The sequence below is a fragment of the Peromyscus leucopus genome, chromosome 16_21 (genome assembly GCF_004664715.2).
Source record: "Peromyscus leucopus breed LL Stock chromosome 16_21, UCI_PerLeu_2.1, whole genome shotgun sequence".
Classification (NCBI taxonomy): Eukaryota; Metazoa; Chordata; class Mammalia; order Rodentia; family Cricetidae; genus Peromyscus; species Peromyscus leucopus.
This window is the reverse complement of record NC_051084.1, coordinates 39,741,276-39,761,343: the sequence shown is the minus strand read 5'-3', so window position 1 is coordinate 39,761,343 and position 20,068 is coordinate 39,741,276. Positions and strand designations below refer to the sequence as shown.

At 41.9% G+C, this 20,068-nt stretch overlaps 1 protein-coding gene across 3 annotated transcripts in view; it reads left to right on the top strand.

Annotated features, from left to right (window-relative positions):
- Positions 1-20,068, top strand: part of Aff3 (AF4/FMR2 family member 3) — a 481,117-nt gene that overhangs the window by 269,629 nt on the left and 191,420 nt on the right. The window lies entirely within an intron of this gene.

Genomic DNA, 20,068 nt, shown 5'->3' with positions numbered 1-20,068 from the left:
GTAGAGTCCACTAATACTCAGAGTTGGGGACACTTGAGGTTAAGGATTATGCCCCTCTCTTGTCCTCCCAAAGCCTCAAGTGATCCCTCCGCCCTTCAGATGTCTAACTCCTAGAGGTTCATTTTCAGCTCCATGATAGTTTATTTCCAGACATGATGACGATTTATTGGGGGGAGAAAACCCCAAACACTCAGTGGTACTATGCACTGTATGTGGCATTCCTAAAAGGATGTAGCATTATTCAGTGGAAATGGAAAGTGCTTTCTGTCTACCATACAGCGTGCTGGCTCCACCACCCACTCATTTCCCAACACGGCTACATTAAGGAGGATGTTTGCTTAAGTTATCAAAAAGACAAAAAATAAAAAATAAAAATAAATGTTGACAAGGATACAAAAAAAGGGGGAACTCATACATTTGTTGGAGATACAAATTAGTACACCATTGTGGAAAGCAGTGTACAGAGTCCTCAGAACACTAAAAATAGGACTTCTCTCTGATGTGGCAGCCCCATGATCGCCTCTATAGCTTTAAGGTCTAGTCTGTGACTTTCTCCACTTTTCGTCTGTTATTCCTGCAAGGCATTTTCATTTGTTTTTGTGTGTTATTTTATATAGAAATTCATGGTTAAGATTGATCTTGGTGAATATTTCAGGTTAGATTGCTGAGTATTGAAGGATCTGTGAGCTCTAACTGTCTCCGTCTCTGTGTGTGTGGTGGCGGGGGAGGGGGGGCAGTGCATGCACGCACATGTGCACCTGCATGCATGTGTATATATACACCTGAGACATTCAGCACAGGTGAGAAAACATTCCCTGCACTGAGCACTTACTCTGCTGGATCGCATTCTGCAGAAGCAGCCATATGCATAATTATGAGATAATAGGATAAGTACTCTACTATTAAGTATGTGCAAAGTGTTCCTGGCGGGCCTGAAGAGAAGGGATTTTCATGCAGACAGCAATCAACTCAACTGTTGTGTTGATTGTGGTCAGAAAAATCAATAATTGATTACCGGTTTAGATGATGAGGACATTTCCTCAGGCAGCAAATTATAACGACTCATTATTGTATTTTCAAAAGCCATTGCTGCCCATATCTTCTGTGTTTTGTTCATTGCTCTGGCTTCTGTTTGAACAACATACATCATACCATCTTTTTTCTTTTGACAGTTTCACTCATGTATATAATGAATTTTTATTAATGAATGTTTTACCCTTAGTTCCTGCTCTGAACGACCCTCCCCGCCCCCAGAACTTTTCTTCTTCCCTTCTTCATCCATGATAGAAAGAATAATCATGTGTTGCACAAAGCAAACAAAGAACAAGGCGAAAATAATTCCATAACCTGTTTTCTTTTTTAAAAATGGTGCCTCCGTACCCAAAGTCAAAGGAGCCTCTGTCCTTCCCTGCTGACTCCAGTGATGATCTCATCCTATTGGTGGGAGCTCGACTTACACGATTGGCTAATGGCACAAAGGTCAAGGTTCGGGGTCGTTTTCAGGCTAACCTCCTTTGATAGAAAATAAAGCAGTTTCTCACCACCCTCTTTCTGACTTCCATGTCTTCTTTCTGTATGTGACTCGCTGAGCTTAATAGTGTCACTCGCTGGAGCACGGGTTGAGATTATTTTCTGGAGCTTGGACAGTTTACCAGTACCTAGCGGACTGAAGTAAATGGCACCCGTTCCTCAGCAGGCACCAACTTCAGAAGCCCCTCTGAGGGGTCAGCCTGATTCCATCTTGCACACAGTGGAAACACAACCCTAACATCGCTGCCTCCACTCTAAGCGTAATTTCGCTCTAATGCTAAGTGAATAAAGGCAGGCTGTTTTCGTATGAAGACGGTGATGTGTAGTCGAGCATTTATTTTTGAAAGTAACATTGTGCCTTTGAGACCAAGCATGGACTTAGAGGGGCAAAAATGGATGCACCATCCCAGGTTACCATCTGGGTAATGACATTTTGTACAAATCACTGCCATTCACTGTTTGAAATTAAGAACGCTATTACTGTATGTAGGAACAGACCTCGTGTACACTTGATAATGATGCTTTCCTGTGCCTGTTTTTAAAATCCAGGTGCATTCTTAAAAGATTTTTTTAACACATCCTGTGAAATAAGGTTACTAGATTTTTTTAATGTATTTTTTTATTTTATGTGTATGTATGTGTGTGCCTGTGGGACTTGTGTGCATGCAGGTGCCCATGGAGGCCAGAGGACATAGGATCCCCTAGAACTGGAATTACAGGTGGTTGGTATGGGTGCTGGTAACCAAACCTGGGTCCCCTGCAAGAGCAGTAAGTGCTCTTAACTGCTGAGGCGCCATCTCTCCTACCCCGTTACCAGATCTTTAATTGTGTTTCCAGTTAAAATTATTTTTCCAAGGCCTGGGTAGCAAATTTTAAAAGTTGCCTATTCATACATGCATTATTCATTTAAAAATAATTTCCATAACTTTTTAAACTTGGTAATTACATGTTTTAATTATATAATTACACATTCTAATTATGCCGTTAAATCCGATTACAGTAATTATGTAATTATATGATAATTGGTACATAATACACATGTGAAAACCTGCATAAGCATGTATTTAACAAAGGAAATGGTTCTGCAGAAGATGGCTGTGGGAAGAATGGCAAAGAAATGGTCTTACAGGAAATAAAGGAGTTGGACTAATTAATGACTTGGAGTGAGATGGAGACCCACATACAATCATACAGAGCCCAAGCTACAGCCCTGGGTTCCTTTTTCCACTCTCCTTGTAAGTGGTGACCAAGGAGCTGGGAACCGAGGAAGGAAGGAAGGAAGGAAGGAAGGAAGGAAGGAAGGAAGGAAGGAAGGAAGGAAGGAAGGAAGGAAGGAAGGAAGGAAGGAAGGGCACTCGTAGAAGGGAATTAAGCGCCTGGCGGCAGTTGGAGAGAACTCTGTACCAGAGCCGCTTCCCCAGCCAGCCTCTTCGGTCCTCATGTAGCTTTCTTCACATTTCATATGCTTAGAACTCTTGAGTTCAATATACCTGTGGTTCTATAATTTTCATCAAAATCAGGTTTTCCTTCCCTTTCTTAAAATATGTATTTCTGCCTCCCTGCTTCTTTAACAGAGTCCGGTTTCATGACCTTAGGACAGACACAAATTCATTTGACAGTTTATTGGTATTTTTTAAGCCATTTTTTTGGTTCTATCTTGCTTGGTTTCTATTGCTGTCAAGTTCATTGGTCCTTCTGCATTCTCTGTTCTACCATTCATTGCATTTCCATGTCTGTTTTCATTTGGTTTATTATAGTAGATTGGGGTCTTTTTTATATATTCAATCTCATGTGTCTTTGCTTAGCTTTTCGTTTTGTTTTATTTTTTCGGGACAGGGTTTCTCTGTGTACCTTTGGAGCCTGACTTGGAACTTGCTCTGTAGACCAAGCTGGCCTCGAACTCACAGAGATCCACGTGCCTCTGCCTCCCGAGTGCTGGGATCAAAGGTGTGCGCCACCACCGCCCAGCCTTCTGCTTAGCTTTTGTAGATGTGTAGACTATACTTATAATAACCACTGAGCATACATGTCTAATAATTCATCTCTCTGTATTAGTTCTAGGTTGGATTGCCCTGTGGCTCATTTTTTTTCTTTTTTACATGTCTGGTAACCTTTGATTGGAGGCTAAGTAGAACTTCGCCTTTTCTTTTTTCTACAAATCTTAAGCTGTGTTCTGAGATGCAGTCATAAGTCACATGGAAATGGTTTATTCCTTCTGGTTTCCACAGTTAGCTAGATGCAAAGGGGTGCAATTTAAGGCTAGTTATTGTCTGCTATTAAGACAGGGTTCTTATTTTCTTATTGTTATACTTTTTTCTTGTTATCACATATTGGTTACAGATAGCTTTGAGTTTCATAGAAACCATTTTCTTCAAGTATATCATGAAATTTGACCACATTCGCCCCTCCCATTCCTTCCCCCTTTTTTTTATCCAGCTCATCTCTTTTCTTCCCATAGTCTCCTTTTGCTTTCATCACACACACACACACACACACACACACACACACACACACACACACACACGTGCACACTATGTATATTTCTTATTTATTTCTACAGAATTCTGTGGTCCACAATAAGATGTTATATTCATCTTTCTCTGTTTGACTTGATTTGTTTATCATGATCTGTACTTGCATCCATCCAGCAGTGATATAATTTCATTCTTTGTATGGTCATATAAACTCCATTGTGAATATCATGTTTTTTCATCATCTGTCTGTTGGACATATAGGCTGATTCCATACTTTGCCTGTTATGAATATTGCTGCACTATACATGGATGTACAAGTGTGTATGTTGCATCTCTTGTGAGTTTTTTGCCCATTGCTCCATTAATTAGGAGATATTCCAGTCCTCTTGTTGAGAACAGTTACTGTTCCCGGCTTGACTGAGCACTTGCTGCAATTTTTATCTCTATTTTCTTCACAATTTTCCCCATATTTCCCCATACACTTGTCTTTTGAGGACTTGGAGGAGTCCTTCTATAGATACCCAAGGTTCTAACTGTGCAGAACTCTCTTCCTGGTGCCCTGTTTTGCAGACTTCAGTTAGCTTGTTCTTCCAGGACGTTGGGCTCACAGTATCCAAGGGGCTCGCTCTCCCTCCTTGGCGCCTTCGCCTAGACCTTCCCTTCATGCAGGAAACAGGGGCCAGTGGCACAGCTTAGTCCATTTGTCTTCCACTTCTCAGGAACCAATGCCACTGATTGCTTTGTATCCAGTGCCCCAGAAACCTTGGTTGCATGTATTTTTTCCCCAAATAGCAAAATTTTGAATCAAATTCTATTGCTCAAATACAAAAACATACTTTACGATGTGACGTGATGTGGTCAATTCTAGACAACTCTGCATTTTGATCGTTTGTGGTTTTCTGCAGTGGTCTCCATTTGTTGCAAAGACAAGTTTCCTTGGTGAGGAGTGAAGACTCCATTAGTCTGTTGGTATGAGGATAAATGCTTATCGACTCTTCTTAGGGGTTACACTGGTTTAGTAAATTAGTGGTTGTAGATTCTCCTCCAATAACTATGACTTCACTAGCACTGAGTATTCAGCTAGGTTTCCAGTGCCAGGCATGGTCTTCCTCTTGTTGAGTGGGTGTTAAATCCAATTAGAGAGGTATTAGTTACCACCAACCTCCATACACCACTACTGTAGACTTAGTGTTATTGTACCATGCTGGTGGTTGATGTGGTTCAGAGGTGCCATGGCTGAGCAGGCCTGTTGGTCACCCCCCTCCTTTGGAAGCTTGCATGGTGCCCTATGGCACCATGAAAGCTTTTCTGCAGGGAGGAGGTATTTGGTTCATTTCCAGATCAGGGGTCTTTGGGCCCTGTTTCTGAGGTTGACAGTGTCTTCAGCAATAGGGACCTTAGATCATAAAGCTTCAGATTTTGAAATGATGATTTTCTGAACAGGTTTTTGAATAGGGTTGTGAATGTAAAAGAAAGTTTATTGGGGCAGCAGTCAATACAGACTCATGACCCTGTGACAGAACGTGAACTAGGTGACTCCAACCGTCACCTTAGATGGGCTACCTTAGCACTGAAAGTTGAGAATAGCCAAGAGCGTAGGTATTGAACAGTCTCCTGAGTAGCCTCCTCTACCTTTTATATTTTATCAATTTCACAAATATTCCTTCTAGATTAACTTTCTACAATATATATCTTGTCTTTTTCTTTCTCAGTTGCTCACAGATATCAACAAATCAATAAGCTCATAAAATCTCCTGAGATACAAAACATGACATGGACATTATGATATTCCCAGCACGTGGAGGGCAAAAAAAAAAAGAAAAGTTTTCCCAGTGAATAACAGCAGAGAAGTGTCCTGAACAAGTGAAATGATGTTGTAGAGGCATTACAGCTAAAGGACTCAAGTTTGGTAGGGAATGAGGAGAGGGAGAGGTGCTTTTCCAGACATCCTTTCTTAATGTTTTAGCACCTTAGAAACAGTCCCAGTGTAGACAGTAAAACATACAGCCTGGTTGGATGGATTTTGAGCTGGGGATGACATCATCAGCTTTACACTATTGAGTAATTACTCTGGTCCCTCTGACAAAGTAATGAATGGCATAGGACTTACCCTCCTGCCACAACTAAGAAATGGTACGAAACCTTGCAATTAGTGCTTTTAGTTATTGGGCGGCCATCCGCACAGACTCATTAACCTGTGAAGGACGTAGGTGACTCCGCCGGTCACCGTAGATGTATCTGGACTGCATGCACAGGGGTACATTCAAGCGGAGCCTCGAAGTCTGTCTGAGTCAAAGGGAAAGAGAACAGCGTTTGGAGAGCCTAGGTAGCTAGAATTGATGACAGAAGACAGAAGTGACAGCATTCACAGGAAGAGCGCAAAAAATCTCAACTGGTGGCAGGGGCCTCCTTCTATCTTTGTCTAAATGCTAATCCTTACATGAATAATATAAAACTCCATAGGCCCTGCAAATAAAAATTGCCGTGAAGCTATGAGCTAAGTAATTCCCAGTGCTCAAATTCAGCAGAGGCACATTTAAATTTTCTCAAGCTGTAATGGAAAGACCTCATTAAAAACCTACAGCACTGACACCAGAAGAGCCCTGCCTCGGAAACAAAGCGAAAACACCCCAGCACAAAGGGATTGGGTCTATCTTAACACACTGAAGTATAAGCTCTCCGATAACAACCTGGGATATATTTATGAAAAATCCATCAATCTTAAAAGAACACCCCACCTCAAGTAAACTAATTTTCTCATAGACCCAACTTCATCAATACCTAAAGGAAGGAAGGAAGGAGGGAGGGAGGGAGGGGAGGGGAGGGGAGGAAGGAAGGAAGGAAGGAAGGAAGGAAGGAAGGAAGGAAGGAAGGAAGGAAGGAAGGAAGGAAGGAAGGAAGAAAAAAGTAAAGAATTTACCAGTATGGTACCCATGATGTTAGCAAGTGTCCAATCCAAATGCTGACATACAAGAAAGCCAGGCATATGACCCATGACAAAAAGTGAACTGGACAGTGAGAATATTAATGAAATGAAAAATGATCAGATAAAGCTTCACAGTGGGTTCGAATAACTTCAGGGATATAAAGGAATAGACGATACAACAGTGAAAGACATTAAATAGATACAAAGCCGATCTTTCAAAGCTAAGAAAATACATAATTTGGCATTCTAAATTTACTACATGGATGTACTAATAAACTGACACCTGTCAGTACCATTGGGCTAAGAGGGGACTGGTTTGGAGACTCAACAGATGTGACATCCAAACATAATATTCCAAGCTGTTTGGATCATTACACTCAAAACAAGCTTCAAAACAGTAAGTTGGATATAGGTAGAAAAATTCTGTTATGATAAATAAATAAGTGATACTGAGGAACTAAATATTTAGGAAGAGGAGGGGGGAGGGAGGAAGGGAGGAAAAGCCAATGGAGATTCAGACACAGTCACAAAAGCTATCCTAATAGAAACCTAAAAACAAAAATACAGGGTGAAGTGGGATGTCAGTGCCTCAGTGACCTGTGTCCTTCACACCCAGGGCTTTGTCAAATTGGTCACCAGAAACCAGAGAGGGAGAGAGGAAAGCACAAAGAGTCTTCAGTTGTTGGTGCAAACTATAAACCTACAGATCCAGAAAGTCCAACAAAGCCAAAGCAAGATGGCCACAAAATCCAGTTAATGAGTCTTGAAATTTTCAAGGGGCAAAATACCACTAACAGGAAAATAGACAGAAAAACAGTTTGTTTAGTTTTGCTGTTGTTGTTGTTGTTGTTGGAAATGGTACATTGGGCTGTATATTTGAAGTATGAGAAAGAAACCCTGTCACTGAAGGCACCTATACCCAATAAATATAGCTTTAAAAAATGAATACAAATTAGTTACTCAACAAATAATGGGAAAATTCATTCACACAAATTGAACTAAATAAATAAAATTGGCTTACTAGAAGGCAATAGCAGGTGGAAACTTGTATCTTAATAAAATAACAAAGAACTCTAGGAATGATGGATATAATTTTTCTTGATTTTAATTTTATTTTAAATAACTGACAGCTTAAAGCAAAAAGATAGCAATTCTTTGAAGGGTTTATAACATATTTAGAAATAAAATGAGCTTCTTAAGAGTATCCAGGATGAGAGAAAAAAATGGAAGTCACAAGAGTTATAAAGCTCGTGTCTGCACGAACTGATGCTTTTGATGGCAGAGAAAATGTGGGAAGTTGAAGATGCTGGTGATAAACAGAAGAACACCCAGGTGAATTAAGCAGAGGACAGCAAACCAGCCAGTAATCTAGAAAATGTAAATGAAAGAATGATCAGCAAATCCAAAGGGGGGGGGGGCAGGGGAGAACAAAGAATAGGCAGGAAAAAAATAGAAAACAACTATCAAAGAAGTAACTTTAAACTATAGTTTTATAATTACTTTACAGAAAAATGACCTGAGCACTACTTAAAAGTTTAAGGTTGTTAAAGTGGATACAACAGAGCAGAGATCACAGGCATGCTGCCTACATGCCTTGGAAATAAATCAAGATATCCAAAGACAAAGATGGAAAATTTATGCACATACTAATCTAAAGAAAACAGTGATGGGAGGCATTGTTTTTATAATAGGCTCCAAGACAAATATTGTTAGGGATTTAGAGGAAAAGTTTAAAATAATAAAAATTGTGTAACCAGTCATTGGAATTATGTAACAACCTTTATAAAGCTTGCATGTGATAAGAGAACTTTCCATTATATGGTATAACTCCTGTAGAAATATCAGGAGAAGCAACGTGACAATTTTAGTTGGAGATTTCAGTATTCTTTTCTCCTTAATGGCAGAAAAACAAACAAAAAATTAGTAGGATCATAGAAGGCCTTTAAATTCTAGCAAACAGATCAGCGTGATCCCCTACCCCCAGCAGCGGCAAGGTGATGGCTTCATCAGGTGACCTTAGCACATCCCATTCAGTGGCTGTGCACCTGGTCCTCTTTGTCAAGAGTTCATAGGACACAGTTGGTAAAGTAGACTATGTTTGGAATATAAAACACACTCCCAGGGATTAGCAGGTTCTGAAGAACAGAAAATGCATTCTCTGGTCCAAAGGAAATGAATTTAGAAATAAAAAGGGAAAAGATAACTGGAAAATTACCAATACTGGAACGTTCAACCCTGTGACTCCATATAACCCAAAAAAGAAACCACAAGAGGAATCGGAGCGTATTTGTGACTCGATGAAAGCATACCTGTCAGATACAGCTCACACCAAGCTTAATGGCAAGTATGTAGGCCCAAGTGTTCAGAACAGGAAAGAAGAAAGGTTAAAAAGAGGAACCTCTCGACTGTCCCATCCTCTCATCAACATGTCACCACAGATAAGTCTTGTGCCCTGGATCCTAAAATGTTGCCTGTCTAGGTTCAAATAAGATGTAATCTTTGTGCCTTGCTTCTTTGATTTATCAAAGTGTTTTTGAGGTTCATCCATTTCAAGTATCTGGATCCATCCTTTTTTACATTGAGAAATATTCCATTGAATGAGTCTAACATAACAGGTTTCTGCATCATCCATTTGTCAGTAGATATTTTGAGTTGTCAGTTCGGGCCTTTGTAAGTAAATCTGCTGTTGTGTGCAGGTCTTGTAGTTATTTATTTTCATTTATCTAAGCTAAATAGAATCGCTGGCTTATGTATCTATCAGGGTTTCAGCCTTGACGCTGTTAACATTTTGCAGCCTTGACACTATTTTTTTGAGCTATGTAGTTTCTCACTCTTGGGATAGTTCTAGGCACTGTAAGATTGTGGCAGCAACTTTGACCTTTACCCACTAGGTACAAGTAGTATCTCTTTAGCTGTGTCTACTAAAAAGTTCTCCAGCAAGCCCCTGGTTGAGATACTCTGTCAAATTCAGTAGCTACTTAATGGACATTATTTCTAAAGTAATGAAAGCAAACAGTGCTCCATAAAAGAAGCATTGAATCCTCAGATCATGGCTATGTCTTTGAATTCCTTCACCAGGCAGAGGGAAATCACATCTCATTCATCACAAAGGCTCTGTTTATTTCATTCAAAACTCCAGTGCACTGGGCCCCTGTGGGAAGTGTTGGGTAGTGTAAGGTATCCTTGTTAGCAAATTGGTTGCTTTGTTGTGTGTGCTGTGGTTATAACACTGTTGTTACCATGTTAGCCTAGTTCTCCACCATGTTTTGAAGTTCTTGAGGCCCTGCCTTTACTGTATGAGCTTTTCAGAGAATTCAAGACTCTGATATTGCTGTCAAATTTCTTTCCTTATCTGTGCTGTGTACACAATCTGGGATGAGAAACATTAACTTGCAGTATTTTGAGGGCAGTTGGTAAATGCTTGAGTAGTCATTTTGATGGAAGAACTTATCACAGGCAGGAGAGGTTTGCACGGGAACGTATGGGTTTTCTGATGAGCAATCACTTTGCATTTATTTTTGCAGGAGCCGCCATCCACAGTCTAATTTTAGGTATCATCACCAGAGTCCATGCATGTGTAATTTTGACTGGCTCTACATTGCCTTCATTGTTGGAAGTAGTTGAAAGATTCTGTAATCTGTGTTAAAATGCAAAGAACATCATTTTGTAGCTCTCTTCTAATTTGCTTCTGCCACGGATGTTTATTTTCCCAACAAGACTTGAGCAAAGTGTGGGAAGGACTCTGTTAGCACTGGAACATGCCGTGGAAGCAGCAGCAGCCTCCTTGAACAACTGTCAGATCTCAGAAGTCAAGCCTCTCCTGATGTCCCAGGCTAACCCAGTAGATGTTCAGACTGGCCTGGTTCTGGTTCTGAGAAAGGATAGCCATTTTATTTTGGTGACATTTGCATTGTTTCTAAGGTTTGAGGGCAGAACTAGTCACGTAATTGTCAACAACTTCTTACTGAAATTTTGACAAGCCTGCTGTAGGGTATTTCATGAATGTAATCTAGTCTTGCTGTGTTTTCTAATTACAGAAGAACTGGAATGAGTCTAAGAGGGCAGCTTATAGATAAGGGAATGGATTTAGGGTATGGCAGGAACTTGGCCACAGAGCCGGTCCATAACCGAGCAAACAGGCTGCCCTGTTTCCCATTGAACTCCAGGGTTCTCTGCTCTGCCAAGACAGTCTCCATCCAACTTTGAAACCCAGCCTAATGATGTCCAACCAAACTGCAGTCTTCCTCTGCGGGTTCCATATCACAGAGAATTATGAATCAGGCAGCTCAGTGATATGTTTCTGAAACAGAAATGCGTGGCCCTCTCTGTGGGCGGCAAGGGGGAGCAGGAGCTGAGTGCACAAAGCATGTTGCCTTAAAGCCCTGTAAGCCAGAGAGCAAAGCAGGCATGTTCAGGTGAAGCTCAGCGTCAGTGCCTGGTGGGGACGGATGGCTGCCGGGCCAAGGCAGCCTCCAGAGAACGTCCGCATCATCATTTTCACTTGTTTGTCCCCTCTCTGTCCTTCAGCCTGGCACTTTCTGGTCTCTGATCTAAAGGGTTGAGTTTGCAAGCATTTTGCTAATTATGACCCAACAAAGCACTTCTGGCTTCGGTCAGAGCGAGTGGGGTGTGAGCCAGCACCCGGCCGTGGCCTCCCATTGCCATCTGTGATTTAAAGCAGAATCTTTGAGAGAAGTATAACTGCCTGAGTTACTGCTCTTTTATATGTTTTTAAATGAGAATGTAAAGGCCAAGGGCGCTTTTTTTTTTCTCATTTAATACTATTAAATCATCATTAAATCTTGTACTGAACACTGGCTGATTTTAATGATGCCCTCAAGTATCCATCCTGGTGCTTGACTGTGTTAATATTGTTGTATATATGGATACAATAAATAATGCCTAGCTAAGACGGTACGAGAAGCATTACTGTGTGTATCGATAAAAGCAGTTGTACTAATGAGACCAAGTGTCAGGAACAGATGGCGTGGCGGGAACCCAGCCACTGCAGTTCAAGTTCCACAGAGTTCCACGGCAGGTTGAGGCCAACCCGAAAAACCAGCCGGAACCCTTTAAATATTTTACAGCAAATTGGCATGGGAGGATTAATCTGAAGTCCTAGTTTATTTTTTCATTATCTGACTTTATAGCACTGTGGGACAAAAGCCAAGACAGCAGTTTGAGTGTCTATTCCATTTGGTGGCCGCACGCCCCTGGCATCTGGGCAGTCATAGTTATTGGCTGCCTGATTCCTCATCACAGCATTCAGTTGAACTTGCCTCCTCATCGTTCAGAACAAAGACAAAGAATATGGAAAATGTTGATCTTAAAAACCTTTTGTCAGCTGGGCCTGGCAGCACACACCTTTAACCCAAGCACTCGGGAGGCAGAGGCAGGTGGATCTCAGTGAGTTCAAGGCCAGCCTGGTCTCCAGGTCTAGTTCCAGGACAGCTATGGCTGTTGCATGGAGAAACCATGTCTCCAAACAAACAAATAAATAAATGTATCATTTTATTGGTGGCCTGTTGTTTTATCTGAATTCTCAGTATTCTGTCCTTTGATTTAGGATTTTGTCAACCTATAATCAGTGTAATCACAAGTAACATTTAAGGAGCTACCCAAGTCTCCTTATTTGCGGGGAATATCTTCTAAGACTTTGCCTAAAAGCTTCAAATCCTGGATAGGACCAAACTCTAGATATCCTGTTTTTGTCCTAGATATACATACCTATGATAAAGTGTGGTTTATAAATTTGGCACAGCAAGATATTAACCATATTGATGATAAAATAGAACAATTATACTATAATAAAATTTATGTAGAACTTACGAGTCATTCATTTTCAGAGCTTTCTAGGGATGTATTCAGACTGTGGTTATTGTAGGTAACTGAAATCAAGGATAAGGGTGAGTTCTGCTGAGTGGTGAGTTGGGGTGCTGGAGGTAGCTTTAGGACTGACATCTTCCGTGACCTGCCGTCCCGTGAATCATATACACGTTATACAATTGGCAATGTATGATACCACTTCAGGAGGACTTCATTACCACAGTCTCTATTATCAATCCTCATTTCCATGTGAGGAAATGGAGCCTCAGATGTGAGATAACTTTCCCAAAGGCACAGACCAAAACTGACAGACGTGATTCTAAGCCTAGTGTGGGTCAGTTAAGGAACTCTTGTTCCATTCCCCTGCTTGCCTTTGCACACCACCAGCCTTGTGCAGAGAGTGTAAAACCGGAATGGAAATCCCCGAGAGTATTTGGGGGATGCTGGGCAGAGACTATGCAAATAAGGTGCATGTTTCTAAAACCTGGGTTCTTCGTATATAACTTGAAAGCTTAAATAGACTCGATCCCCAGGAATTGCTGGAGCACCAGGGAAGGCTTGGAAGCCTCCTGTCAGATTGAAGTTTTCCATGGACTTAGGGGCAGAAACGCCTTTCATCATTATGCCTCCTTGTAACTTTCAAATATCTGTTGGAAACCAGAAGAGAATTTAAAATAGCCCCATTTTACTGCCCCTGGGACTTCTGATAGGATTCCATTGCAAAAAGAAGAGGAATGCGGAGAGAGAGTCAGGCTGTAATAATCTTCCTGTGTTTGGGAATTATAAGCTTACAGCTAACTTTTGGAGGCTTGGAGATGATTTTGAACCAGTGCTATCCCAACAAAGACTGGTTGAATTCACCTTGATATGTGTTTCCAAATTTAGGTTTGGCCACTTAATTTGAATGTAGTACCAGCACATCCATGTGAAATCATATTGCAATTCCATCACCGAAATTCCCTATTACACAGGCTTCTTATTACAGAGACTCTTGTAGATTAGAAATAGGAATGACATAACCCCAGGCTGATGAAAAGCGGGTCAGCCAGTAAGGAACCTTCAATCACCTGAACTCAATCTCTTCCTGCTCTTTTCACTGCTCTGAATATGTTAGTATTTTACTGGACATACATAGCTATGACAAAGTGTAATTCACAAGTAGGACACAGCATGGGATTAACAACAGTATCAGCTGCCATGGCATTGGCAGGTCATAAATGAACATAAGATAGTTAAACCTCAACAGAGTCCCAGTATCACCACTGTGTGTAAACACTCAAGATACAGCCCAGGAAACTACATTTCAGATTGTCTTAGTATATAACTGCAGACCTGAATTGAAGAATGAAGAAAATAAAAAAGAAGACAGCAATAACGTATTTAATAATAATAAAAAGGAACAAAAACCCTGATACAGCTTCCTTGTTGTATTATTACAAATATTTAAACTCTGGTACCTCGGACTCACACCCAAAAAAGGGGCAATTTGAAGAGCAAGGACTAAGTTTTAAGGCAATTACATCTGTTTAATATTCTTACTCTAGATCCCCAAACAAAAAGTAGCTCTGAGCACTGAAGCCCACATTAGTCAACTGAAGAAAATTGTTCCTGTGTTAAAAATCCTTGCATAGGTCCCCCACTTGCTGATAGCATGCACTTGTAACACTGAGAAATAGTGCCTCTTCCTGCTGCACAGAATCCACTAGTGCAGAAAACACACTAACATGCAATATGCAGTGACGAATGAGCATATAGTCTCCTTTGCCGGCCCCTTGACCTTTGGGTCACCCTTTGCGCTAGTCCCTTTCTGGTCCCCGTGGAGATGAATTCCCAGGCCTGTGCTTCCTTTGGGTGCTATGACTTCTGCAGGCCCTTCACATGACCCTCTATGTACACTCTTCTAAATCTGGAGCATGCTTAGGCTTGACAGAGTTTTGCTGTTCATAAATAGATACACATATCCCAAGAACCCAAAGAATGCTCCAGGGTGACCTTGGGGTGCTGGAGACTGCAAGGCTCAGGCAGCCCATTAACCTTACTTCTATTTGGGGAACTAAGGAGAAAGCCAGGGAATTCTGGGTCATGTGGGCTTGGTTCAGATTGGCAGATACGGTGTTCAGTTCTCTAGGGATTTTGAAGCTTAAATGATCTTCCAAGCCAGGGCAGCTGGTGAGACAAAGGTTTCTTCTCTTTTAGGCATCTGCAGTAGTCCTTGGGTGTTTTCCTAGAGTGCTTTCAAGGATCCTTGGGTACACCCAGTGTCAGTCAAAGACTGCAGCTTCTAAAGCACATGGTTGAGGGAGTGCGGCATCTGGGTTGGAAACAGTTGATACTCAAAATTGAGTGTTGATTTCCTGGTCCCAGTAGCCGTGGGAGACCTTGTTGAATGGTTCTGCTTTTATGTGAAGGTCCTGTGATGTGTTTCTAGAGCACAAGTAGAAGATTGGAGGGAAGTGCCTGGACTTTGGTCATTTTTTCATATTCTGGCAGTTTAAGCAAAGGATAGCCTCACATCATGAATTATGCCTGCATTTAGAATGGCAGATAATTTGGACAGTGATTCCTTTAGCTGGGAGATCGTGACGTGGCCCTTAGGACAGCGTAAGCCTGAAGGGGGAGCCCGTTCACGGTGTGTAGTTCTTCACTTTCCCATCAGTGGAGTTGAGTGCTCTCTTGAAAGAGGCCTGCTTCACACATCCTGAGAGACAGTGAGCTTGCTCACAGTGCAAGGGAACTGCAAGAACAAAACTGGAGTTGACACCTCTCCTCCCCCTTGGGCGTTGTCTGAAATACCCTCTTAATACCTCTGAGGAAGAGGGTTGAAACAGCTCTCCCATGTTTCCACTGTCAGAGTGAAGGATGGAGGGATTTCCACCCCTTTAGATTAAGAGGAGACAACTAAAGAGCACCTGGGAGGGAAGATTAGCGGTGCATAGCATGGAGAAAAGCTTTTGTTGCCATTTTGAACTTGAGTAAACAGTGACATTTTCTCTTCTTAATTTCAGCTCCTTGCCTTGCCAGCCTGGGCTTGAGTTCCAAGAAACTACTCCCTATCATGTTCCTCATTAAATTCCCTGGATCTCTAGGAATGTCCCTAAGCAGAAAGGCAAGACAGACTTTGGGGATGTTTAAAGTCATGTATCTGGAAACTATCCAAGTTAGGAACATAGATCCTCTATCTACTCACGACCAAAGGAAGCATTTGTGCCCGACCCCCTCCCCCGACCCCCGCCTTTTGTTCTGGGTCTCTACGCGCTGTTTAACATTAGACAGAGACTCGTTACAAGATTCTGAAACACCAAGTGTACCTTCAAAAGTTCAGGCTCTGAATTCTCCCTAAATGACCTGGATGTGCATGTGTGGGGATGGAGGTACTTGTCTGCAGATTATCAACTGAAATGTCAAGCATCAGGACAGGCCTGGGCCTTTGACATGATGTTGAAGGTAAAGCATGAGAGAAATAGTGAATGTTCTCAAGCCAGTCTGCTGACATCCCTGGGGAATCTACAAGGGGTTGTTGGAGGTCCCTGGCCCTATAATGAGTTGTAGTTTGGCCAGGGAGGCCTGTGGGTGCTCAGTGGAGCTTTGTGTTATCTTTCAAAGTTCAGATTTTATTTTTACCATTTCTGTTTTGCTCTCATTCCCACCCACTCCCACCTCACTAGAATTATGGTCTTTAAAAAGATAACATAAAAAAAAAGGGAGTGTTCCATTTCTAGTTTACAATGCGTACCAGCCTTCAGGTGTGTACTCTGCAGAACTTTCAGCAGCATCTACAGGAAGCCCCCCTGGTCCCCCCCTGACCGTCCCTGTTTAGTGTAAATTGTAGTCCAAAGGAATAGACTGAGGCTTGTAAGACTCTGGGACATGGCCCAAGGGGAGCTTGTGAATCAAAATGTTGTATCAATAATTGAAAGAAGAATTATGTTTCTGTAGCACCAGATTTTGGTGTGGAGGTGCTTGTCTGTTTGGACTGAAGTCACTCAGGTAGTGTCTTAGTTAGGGTCTCTATTGCTGTGGAAAGACACCATAACCATAGCAACTCTTATAAAGGAAAACATTTAATTGGGGTGGCTTACAGTTTCAGAGGTTTAGTCCATCATCGCCATGGCAGGACATGGTGGTGTGCAGGTAGACATGGTGCTGGAGAAGGAGCTGAGAGTTCTACATCTGGATATGTGGGCACCAGGAGAATCTGTGTGCCACACTGGACATAGCTTGAGCAGAGGAGACCTCAAAGCCTGCGCCCATAGTGACACACTTCCTTCAACAAGGCCACATCTCCTAGTAGTGCCACTCCCTTGAGCTTATGATGGCAAATTACGTTGAAACTGCAGGGAATAAAGTCCCATATAAACTTAAGTGTTATATAAGCCTGTCCTTTCCATCTGAGTACTTCCCTCACATCACACCAAAGGAAGCGCATTCAATTCTCAGCTCTCAGAAAGAAGAAATACATCTCCTTTCTATTTGTGGACTTATAGTAAGTTTAAATCATTTTTCTCTTGATATTTTATAGTACTTGATTCATCTCATAATACTAATGATAAGTCCTTTTAATAGTCATTTAACCCCACTCTGTTCATTTATTTACTGAACAGTGTGTTTGATACGTCCTCTGTAGATCTCTACTGACTGCTGGGCCTTAGAAATCCAGCAAGGCCTTGGTGGTCAGTGCTTCAGGGCTTGAGGACCACACAGTCTCAGTCATGACTGCTCACTCCCGCCTTTGCGGCACAGAAACATCCCCCAGTGGATGGATGCTGTAGGGTATCCAGGTGCTAAGAACAGTCTTTGTATTAGGACTGCTGGAGGATGCTTCTATCTGCACCATGCCTGGGTATATCACCGAAGGACTGTTAAGTCAGTGTATCATGGAGGATACTTACACACCTGTGGCACCTCAGTGCCATTCACAGCAGCCGAGATAGAAAGTCATCCGAGGTGCCTAGGAACAAATGGATAGATAAAGAGACTGTGGTATATATAAACAGTGGAGCTTTATTTAGTATAAAGAACAAAATTGTGTCATCTTCAGTCAACTTGGTTAAACATCATACAAAGCAGAATAAGCAAGACTCCAACAAGTATTGCATGTTTTCTCCCCTATACAGAGCCTAAATCTTAAGATTATGAGAGGGAAGGTTAGGCAGGAGATTTGAAGCAAAGGAGACACAGTTTGGGGAGGATAACAGGGGCCATCAAAAGGATGATGGAAGAGAGTGATGGGAGGCAAAGAAGACCAAAGTACGATATTCGCCCTCTGTGTGTGAGACTGTCACTGTGCAATCGAGACCTTATTCAAAGAGACTGGCAGCAGGCCGTCATTCACAGAGCCTTGCCTTAGGATACGGCAGTGAACCAAAAAGGAGTGTTCCCCAACCTCATGCGATTTTCCTGTTAGTGAAGGAAACAGGAAACTGATACCTGATCAATGTATTAAACCTGCTGTGATAAATGCTGAAAAGAGAAAGAAGGCCTGGTGAGGAGGACTAGGCAAGTATTAGGTATGCAGCAGAAACCAGGCACAGCGTCTTTTCTGAAGTGACGGTTGAGCAGGTGTCTTAGAAATGAGCTGGTGTTGAGATAGCGTGGGTATACTCAGGGTGCAGCAGCAGAGGCCCCGAGGCAGCACGCTGCTTTGCTAGTTTGAAGAAATAGCAAGAAGGTCATCATCGCTAGAGAACACTAAGCAAAAAGAGGAAAATGGGAACTAAGTCCACATGGGAACCAGAGACCAGATCATGTTAGAGCTCACAGGCTGCTGTAAGGACCTTGGATTTTACTCTCTACAAGAGACCACTGGAAGTTATTGGCAGAATGAGGTGATCCGTTTTGTTTTCAGATAACTACCCTGGTCGTTGTAGGGAGAAGAGTCTTGAGGAAAAAAAGAGTGGAAATGAAAGACCACCTTTAGAAGTCAAGTGAGACGCTTGCTTGTGCTGTGATGGTGGCTGCGGAGGTCCGAAGTGCTTCGGGCCGAAAGTGGAGCTGACAGGATTCATGGATGACTGCGTGTTCACAGTGGAAGAGTGGGAAGGGTTAAGATGAGCCAGGGTTCTGCCCTGAACACCTGGGAGAAGCAAGTTACCATTGACCAAGATGGGAAAGGTTATGGAAGAGGCAGGTGTTTAGGAGAGATCTCAAGCTCCGTTTTGAACATAGGGAATGGATGCTGGCTGATGGTAAACATACAAGTGTGGAAAACGGGAGAAAAATGTCCATTCGCAGAAATGAATTTTCCCAGGGTGGAAACATTCAGAATGTAAATACATTTGAGAAGTTGGGGGTGTGGAAATAAGGCTAAGGTCTGGAATGAACAGTCATCTGAAAATCAGAAGAACCTTGCATTGGGAACAGAAAGGGAGCAGCCCATTGAGGAAGGACTCCAAGTGCGGGGTGATTCATGAAGGAGAGAATCATCAACTGTAACAGCATTGAGTGAGGAGACAGAGTGATGGTGACCAGGTTGACAGACTGTGTCACTCTGTACTGACAGAAATCTAGAAAAGAAGGAAAGATGGAAGGGAGGAGACAGCTCTTCTGGGCAGGTTGACTCTCCAGAGGAGTGGGAAATGGGACAGTTAGTCAAGCGCTGTCCCAGGAGAGTGTGCGATGATGAGCAGCAATACATCTTGCTGCCCCTATAGCAACAGAAATGATGCAGAGGAAGGGGTGGTGACCAGGTGACCGTGTAGTGCTTCTGAAGTTTCGCCAGGCTTGAAGATGTGGGGGCCTAGCTTTCATGAGATCCTGTGATGATGTAGTCTGTGCTATGATTCAGTGTAACTAAAAGGTGTTTTTCTCTGTGTATCTGACTGGATAGCCTGCAAACGGGAGACCTGAATTTTGACTCTAGCCTCACTATTAACTCATGTTGTGTCATTGTTTCTGAGCTTCAGCATATTGACGTGTGAAATGGAAATTTGTAATTACCATCTCTCGGGGATTTTTTTATTACAAAACTAATCTGAAGTGTTTGTAAAAGTTCTCTGAAACACTGTACTGATTTGTGATATTACTAGTATATTAACTGTCTTCTATTATTTTTTTTACCATTTCTGTCTCCTTAATCATTTTACAATTTTATTAACAAGTAATAATTTTACATAATAATGAGCTACAGTATGATAATTCGGCATATGCATACAATGTGTGATGATCAAATCAGAAAACTCTGACCTTGATTCCCATCATGATTCTATATCCTGACCTTACCAGTACATACTATATTCATGTATCAAAATATCACACTCTGCCCCATAAGTACATACAATTAAGATAATGTCATGAATTCAAAATTGATTTTATA